General features: G+C 55.7%; 1 protein-coding gene across 1 annotated transcript in view; it reads left to right on the top strand.

Moving 5' to 3' along the window:
• Nucleotides 1–8,429, top strand: part of KCNQ4 (potassium voltage-gated channel subfamily Q member 4) — a 56,087-nt gene that overhangs the window by 723 nt on the left and 46,935 nt on the right. The window lies entirely within an intron of this gene.

Below are 8,429 nucleotides of genomic sequence, written 5' to 3'. Positions count from 1 at the left end.
CCTAGTGGCAGCTGCGGCTGCCCTGCCTGCCCTGCCCTGCCCTGCCCTGCCCTGCCCTGCCCGCTCGGCCCAGCTCGCCTGCCTTGCTGGCCGGCAGCACCAGGCCTGGCTCTGGGCACCAGAGGAAAAAGAAAGAGGAGAGGGGTAGGTTTGGAAACACTGACGCTGCAGGCCCTCTCCTCCCCCTCCGCGGCTCCTACAACTTTCAAAAACACTGACCCCTCTTGGATGTAAAGAGTGAATTTTGGCAGCTCAGAGCTCAGTCTTAGGGGACGGCCTGGCCTAGCCGGGAACATGAGAGGCCCCGCGGATATCAGTTGAAGGGCTGGGCCTGGCACTGGGACGCTCAGAGGTGCCCGAGAGAGACCTCTGGTCCCTGGAAAATATGCTGCTATTATTTCTTGCTGCTGCCAGAGAGGGCCCTGTGGTGTTGGGGTCTCCTGAGTGGACCACCTGCCTGTCCACCTGACTGTGCAACAGTCCTTCTGCTTTTCTGCTTGTCCCTCTGCCAGACTGAGTTTCCGCCCGTGTGTGAGTTGGCTGGTTTGCTCATCTCCCCACCTGACTGTCCGGCAGTCCTTCTGCTTGTCTGTTTCCATCCCTCTGTCAGATGTCATATGGTCGAGTTGTCTTTGTGCCTGTCTGTCTGTCCATCTATCTACCTGTTCACCTGACTGTCACTCTTCAACCTGTCTTTTCCCACCTGTCTCTTGGTCTGTCTTCCTGCCTGTCCCTCTGGTGCCTGCTCACCTGCCTCTGCCCCATCTGAACTGGGCCCACAGAATTTCAGAGGTGGAAAGGAGGAAGACGATAGCACAGGGAACGAGGGAGGAAGGGAACTCTCTCAGCTGTTAAGTGCCTGGGCATGGCAACCTTGAGTTTGGGCAGAGACCTTGGCTGGGCTAGGCCAGGGGCAGAGAGTTGAAATTGCTTGGGACATGAGGTCAAGCTTTGGGTCAGGGTTAACGGTGCAGAGTGGCCCAGCCCCTTGTGCCTGTTGGGAGGCCCGGGATAAATATTTGTAGCTACAGAGAGGACTGTCAGAGTGATGAAGGTTCAGGGCTGGCGTAGATGGGGGCGAGGAGCAGGACACTGCACGTTAAGAGGGGCTGCAGGACAGCACCCTTGGTTGTCCAAGGAGGGTGAGACACTCCACAGAGAACAGCTGTGCCCTCCGTGGCCTCCTCTTGGGAGGTGATCTTTTCAAGGCATGACTGGGCCTGGGGAAGCCAGTGGAGCCCGAGGTGGGGGTCCTGAGCCCCCAGGCTTGGCCTCTCAGCATCTTCAGAGTCACTGGAGGTGAAGGACCTGCCACCTGTCCACTGGACAGCCGCCGTTCTTGCCTCCTCTGGAAAGAGCCCCCCCTTCCTCTCCAGGAGCTAAATCTGCTGACAACTTTGCCCCACATCCTGCCCTTTCCGGATGCCAGGAAGCGCCCTGGCCAGGGGCATGCTTGTCCTGACCACTTGTCCCCAGAAGTCCAGGGCTGAGAAGAGGCATTTCTTGGGAGTTCATGGGGAAGAAATGCAACGGGCTCTCAGGGAATGGGTCATTGATCTTAGAATGAGGGGTCAGGAGCTTCAGCTCTTGTGTGCTCTGTGACCTTGGGTTGATCGCTGAGCCTCTCTGAATTTTAGATCTGTAGGTCGTCAAAGTGGGTAGAAACCCCAAGCTCGCAGGCCTCCCTCCTGGATGAGGTAATGGGTGGGAAAGAGCTGGGTGAGCTGCAAGGGCCTGTCTGAGCATGAGAGATGGTTGTTATTATTGGGGCTGGGGGAGGGGGCCCACACAGAAGGTCTCTCCTGTTCTTGAGGAGCTCCAGATGGAGGGTTTCACTAGCCACTCACTGCAGGGTCTTGTGTGTTTTGCCAGGAAGTACTTCCTCCTGTCAGACTTCTAGCCCTACCACGGGCACTTTTGGCCAAATCCTTTTCCAGCTCCCCAGTTTCCCTCAGAGGTGAGGGGAATCCAGTGAGTGCCATTAGCTGGGACCCGAGAAGGACTTGGGAAGGAGGGAGCTGGGCCCAGTCACGCTAGGGTACACCTCCCTCACACCTGCTAGCCCAGTGCCTCTGGGCCCCACACAGAACCTGCACCTTCCTGACACTTAGGGTTAGGGGGCAATCCCGGATTCGGCCTCTCCTGTGGGCATCTGGCCTCTAAGAAGTGAGAACTGCCAACTCCCATCTCTTGTTGGGATCCAGAGTGAAGGATCCCTGGGCCCTCTCCAAGCTCTCTTTCCCTCTCTGTCTAGGCCCTTCAGCGGTCACCAAGCTCTATCCCCCTCCTTGCACTCCAGCCCCTGCTCTGAACCCTCAGCCCTTCGCAGACCCTGCTCTCTGAATTCTGAGAAGTAGTACCTCTGAGCCCTTGAGGAGAATGTTCGCCCCTTGCTGCCCCTCTTGAAGGCCACAGCGGCCTCCCTTGAAGTAGAGGACTGTAGGGGCTGCGAGACCCATCTGCCCGCATCCTCCCCAAGGCACTGGGAGATGCTCTGCTCCCAGCCCTCAGCTGCCCAGCAGACTTTCTCTATGTGAAGGTTTACGGCTCTGTAAACATCCTCCCTCAGCCTTGTCCCTGGGGTCAGAAGCTGTGGGAATGGGAGGGGCGGATGTGGTAGCAGCTCCTGGGGCCCTCAGACTCCTAACCCCGGAGCCCCTCCACACTCCCACCCTGACCATCTGAGAAAGAACATTGACCAGTTGGAAATAATCCCAGCAAAGTGGACCCAGAACCCTCAGGCCGTCCCCACTAGATCAGACCTCACATTCTGACAGCCCCATTTTACTTATGAGAAAACTGAGGCTCTGAAACCCAAAGTCACGTGGTAAATTAGTGGCAGATGCAGAGGATCAGACCCCCAAGACTCTTGACTCCCCATCCAGGACTGCACCCTCTGTTCCCTGCGGCTGCCTGGCTTGACACTTGGAGTTGGAACTGAAATCTCTCTTGGTGTGTACAGTATCAGCTATGTGCTGGGGACCGTGCTGAGTACTCCCTAGAAACCAGCCTCATCGTGTCCTTCAACAACTTCATGAGGTGGGCACTGTCATCCTCCTCGTTTGACAGATGAGAAAACTGAGACTCAAGAGAGGTCACCCAGTTAATGTGGAAGAGCCTCAGCTGAGTGTGGGTTCTGACTCAAAGCTGTGGTTTCTGGCACCTTAGCCTCAGCCAGCACCCCAGCCCAGGCCTATCAGAGCAGCACTCCCGGGGCATCCGTCTCTCCATCCCCAGCACCCAGCACATAGCAGGGCATGGGCAGTGATGGCATTTTGTGAAATGGAGTGGAAACTGCCAGTCTCACCAGGGCAGCCACGTTCTTGTTGGACACATATATCCTGCTGCATGCCGGTCTGAATATCTCACGCACGCACTGGCTGCAACACTGACACACATGCACAGACACACATGCAGCATACATTCAACAACAAAAAAAGTGAGTTGCATGGCTGCCCGACCCTTTCCCAGACTTCACAGACACACAACCTACACACACACCTGGGCCCGTGGCTTTAGCCTAGACCCCTAGGACTGAACAGAGTTGACTCCATTCCTTGGGTCTTTTGCCTTCATCTATTCACAAGTGCAGGGCTGCCCTTGTGGGTCTGTGTGTACTTGTGTATCCACCTTGGAGGGCACCCCAAAACCGTGTAGGAGCGGGATGGCTGGCTTCCTAGGACTTCGCTGGCCTCTGCTTCTCCCAAAGGGCCCGCTGAGGTCCTTCTGTCCAACTGAGACCATCCTATTCCTACACTGCCTTCCTACTCCCCCTTTCAGCCTCGTTTACACACTTTTACTCCCTTCTTCTCCTTTGGGGTCATTGGAGCAGGTTGGAGCTCTTCATTGTCCGCCTACCTCACCCCACCTCTATAGTACGTGTGTTCTTTCCATTGAAGAAGCCCTGCTGGATGTCTGACTTCAGTAACTATTGCTGCTGAAGGTGATAGCCTCAGAATGTTGGAGCCAGGACTGTTTCAAGAGGTGATTATTCTTGGGCTGATGGCAGCACTTTGAGTGGGTGATTAATTTAAGGTTATCTGAGCTGGTCAAAGGAGCTGAACTGCCTGGAGCCGAGAGAGGAAGGCTCTACAGACGGGGCCAAGGCCTTGCAGCTGCCTCCAATGGAGGCCGGCAGAGAACTTCCCAGACTCAGGGCAGCCAGCTTGAGGTTCCCCCCGTCCCCCCTGCACCGATGTGGGTCTTTGGGCAGTTCCAATCCTCTTGTGGGTTAGGGGGCCCAGCAGGGAATTCTGTGTGTCTGTCCTGGGGGCAGCTCCTAGAGTGGGAGTTGGGAGGTTGGGAGTAGGAGGAATAGTGGGGACTTTTCCTTTCTCTACAGGCTGTTTTGCAGGAAGTTAAGAGTATGAGCTCTGACAGATTTGGGTGCATTCCTGGTTCTGCACTTAGTAGTTGTGTGTCCTTGGGAAAGTTACTTAACTTCTCTGAGTTTCTTATCCGAAAAATGAGAATGATAATAGATAATAAAAATAGAATAATAATAATCCTGTGTCTAGGATTGTCAGGGCTAGATGAGATAAAGCACCAAACGCTGGGCCCAACACACACATTAGCCATTATCATCATTACCATCTTGATTACATTGTTATTATTATCTTCATTCTCCTCTTCTGGGGAGAGGTTTGCCGGTGTCTTGGGCTCAGCTCAGGGAGTGTACCTGGGTGTGCCCAGGAGACAGCAGGAGCTGCATGTGCCTGTGAGCTGGTGTGAGTGACTCTCTGTGGAGCCTCTGTGCCTTTGCAGCCTTCTGTGGAACACCTACTGTGTGCCCTGCCTGTTGGAGCCTTTGACTTATAGTCTCTCATGGAATCCTCACAGCCATCATATCAGGTGGGCACTGTCATCCTCATGTCACACCCCAGGAAAGTGAGGCTGCGTAGGGCCTCACACAGCTGGTAAGTGGAGACACCGGAGACCCCAGCCTGGGGTTTGATGCTCATTGATTTGTTCCTTCATTTGACAAACATGTTAGAGTGTCAACTCCCTGCCAGGCCTGGAGAGCCAGAGGGAGCCAGACCACGCCTATGCCTTGCCTGGGAGTAGGTGCAGAGGGCACCATGGGAAGGCTGCAGAACCTGCAGGGACCACTGGCCTCCACTGCCTCCTTTCACAGGGCCTGTGTAGCTGTGAGGGTGTCTGTGTGTATGGGGAGAAGGGTGTGTGCCAGAGTGTCATTGTGTAGCCGAAGTTTGGTCCAGCCCTGGCCCAGGGAGATGGAAGGAGAGCCATGGCGCAGGGAGGAATAGCCAGAGACTTCTGGGAGAGGAGGGTAAACTCCCACTTCCTCCTGAACACATCACCTCGGGGAGTAAGGCAGGGAATCCCAAAGGTGCTTTGGTGATCTCAGTCCCAACACTTGCTGGGAAGATGCCCCCCCACACACTGCATCCCTGAGCCTTATTTTCTTCTGTGAAATGGACCTGACAGGAAATTGTACCGCTCAGGGATAGGGATGCCTGGTCCAGAGTAATGAGAGTTGAATGAGAGGAGCTGCTCTCTCAGAACCTTGGATTTTGTAGGATGGGGGTGGGGTGGGAAGCTACTCTTCCCGTATTGTCCCATCAGGGAACAGGGTAGCACTTAGAAGGGTACCCAGGAGGTTGCTTGCCCCCACTGGGGGCTCTGAGGGCATGCGGAGGGTACTGATCAGATCTCTGGGGCCCCGTAGACTCTCCCCAGGACTCCAGGCTCTTGGGCAACTCTGTCCCTAGGGCAGGATCTGTGTGCCCTGGGGGTTGGCATGGGGGGAGGGGGGGAGGAGCAGGAGGGGCAGCCCCAGGCTGCAGACTAATTGGGCTGGAAATCCGTGGGCAGCGCCTGAGGGAGGGAGGCGAAAGGAGCGGGGAACTCAGCGATTCCTTCCCTCATCCTTCCCTCCGGGAGATTTGGGGAGCAGTGGGTGGAGTGGGGTCTCTGGCCTAGGAGATGGAGGAAACCTTGAGACATACAGTCCTGAGACTCATCGGACATGAGGGCCAGGAAGGTGGGATGGGGGGAAAACTTGCTGGAGATCAACTGAGCGTGGTTCCCACTGAAGCAGAAGGGATGGAGGTCAGACAGCAGGAAGGACTGCTCAATGACCAGAAGGCTGAGCGAGGTTCCCTGGGGATACTCTTTCCAAAACCTGGAGACCTCTGTCCAGCTGGGCTGGGCAGCATTTACTCTGGTTGTCCCTATCAGGCAAAGGAGTGACTTCCCTCCCCCACAGCATGAGAGTGGAGGGTAGATCTCTGCTCCCTTTGAGCCCAACTTTGGCAGTGAGGAGGGGCAGGGATCAGATCAGGTACCCACTGGATTCGGGACTGTGGTAGGGGGGATCACAGCCTGCATCCCCTTCCCTGCCTCTCCTCCCTGGGAGCCTTAGCTTGTCCAGGTCCCTGCTTTGGGTTTATTTTCTGCTGGCCTCGTCTGTCCCCTGGGAGGGGAGGGGGTTGGGAGAGAAGGAGGGAGAGAAGGAACAGCTTTGTCAGCACAATCCCAGGCGCCTCTGCTCCTACCCATCTTGGCCCAGCTGCCACCCTCTACTGGAGGGACCAGGGCCTGGGCACAGTGAGGGTCCTGACATCGTGGAGCTTCCCCGTGGGGGCGGGACCAGCCGGTCAGGAACAGGCCTTTTGACCCTCATCCTCTCTCCTTGAATCCCTGCTTTGAAACATCAGGGCCTCAGAGCTAGAGCAGATCTACAGGCTTCATTTCCCAGATAGGGAAACTGAGCCCAAGAGAAGGGACACAGCCCACATGGGGCCTTTTCCCCCTCCCCTCCTCACACTGGAGCAGCAAAAAAAGGCGGGAATGTGCTCCTGTGTCCTGAGGGGAGGGCGCGGTCCTGAATTCATGGACTTATCCATTTTCCAACCTCGGGACTGGTGGCAGTCTAGTGGGAGAGACGGGAGTGGGGAGAAGAGTGTGGAGAGACGGGAGTGGGGAGAAGAGTGACCCAGCAGAGGGAGAGCAGGAGATACAACTTGGGGATGCAAAAAGCTGAGGGGGGATTTACTCCCCAGGGTCATGCTTTTTATCCTTTAAAAAACAACAACAACAACAAAAACATACATTAGCCCTGTTTTACAGGTAGGGGATTAAGGCATAAAGGAGTTAAATGACTTGCCCAAAGTCAACATGGCTGATAGGTGGTAGAGGCAGGATTCAAGCCCAGGATGTGGCTCCTGGGGACCATGCATGTAGCCATCCCCATGCTTCCTCCCCAAGGGCCTGGGCCTGTGCGCCTTCCTTTTTGAACATGCCTTCCCTGGCTTCCCTCATGTCCGCCTTGCTGGCTTTCTCTCTGGTTCTATCAGCAGTTCTGCCTCCTCTGTCTCCCCTTGAATGTTGGGGCTTTGTCTCTGGTCCTCTCCTTTGTACACAGTCTTGTGGTAGGGGGGAGGGTGTCTCATGCACACCTGTGACATCAGGGGTGACCTCCATGATGACAGCTTCCCTCTGCAGTTTCACCCCTGAGCCACCTGCTGATGCCCCCTCCTTCTCTTTTCCTGGGCATTGCAAACCCAGCATCTCCCTCCAAACCTGCCCTGTCCTGGGTCCACCTGACAGGACTCTCTCACCCCCCAGGCCAAGGCAGAATCCTTCTCCCTTTGCTCCTTGCCTAAGAAATGACTTGCAGTGCCCCCAAAGTGCCATGTGGCTCAAGTTTCAGTGTGCTCCTCCTGCTGCCTGCACTTCCCTTCCCTCTCCTCCCCAGCCCATCATCTGGCTAACTCCTAGTCTGAGCACCACCTTTTAGGTCCCAGTCTGAGCACCACCTCTTCTTGCCCATCCTCACCCCAGGTCCAACTGGGGGCCCTCCAGTACCCCAGAGCTCTGCTCCTCCCAGCACTGTATGTTCCTCTTTCCTTTTCCAGGTTGGACTGAGATCTGGGTGGGTGGGAGTTGAGCAGGGTGCTTGGTGCCTGGTGCTTGGGCAGGTGCTTTGCTGAGGGAGGAATGAAGGCGGCATTGAGGTCAAGCAGCAAGGATGAGAAGGGTTTTGCCAACTACAGAGAAGTGGGGAGAGGATTCTTTGGTCATCTGTGTGGAGGCACTGAGCTGGAAGTGCTCATCGTTTTTATCCTGAGTACACACCAGGTGATGGAAACATCTAGAGCCCTTTTGAGGTGGGACTCTCCTCCCCTCACCTCTTTGCCCCAGGACATGCAGAGTCTGGTGTGTCCAGAACCCTGAGGGCCTGGGCCTGCAGACTGAGGAGGTGGGCCTTACCCTGTAGGCGGTGAGGGGCCATAAGCCATGACAGAGCAGGGCAGGGACACTGGATGGGAACCGATGTTGACCCGATCTCTTCCTGAGCTAGTGAGTATTGTGCAAGACTAGGCTATCTAATTCTTCTAGTATCTGCTGTGTGGCAGGCACTGTTGTTCCCATTTTTTTTTTTTTTTTTTTTTTTTGGTTGGGGT

This window comes from Carlito syrichta, unplaced genomic scaffold (genome assembly GCF_000164805.1).
Source record: "Carlito syrichta isolate Samal-C Ts95f unplaced genomic scaffold, Tarsius_syrichta-2.0.1 Scaffold308579, whole genome shotgun sequence".
NCBI classification, from domain to species: domain Eukaryota; kingdom Metazoa; phylum Chordata; class Mammalia; order Primates; family Tarsiidae; genus Carlito; species Carlito syrichta.
This window is presented reverse-complemented; position numbering and strand designations above follow the sequence as displayed.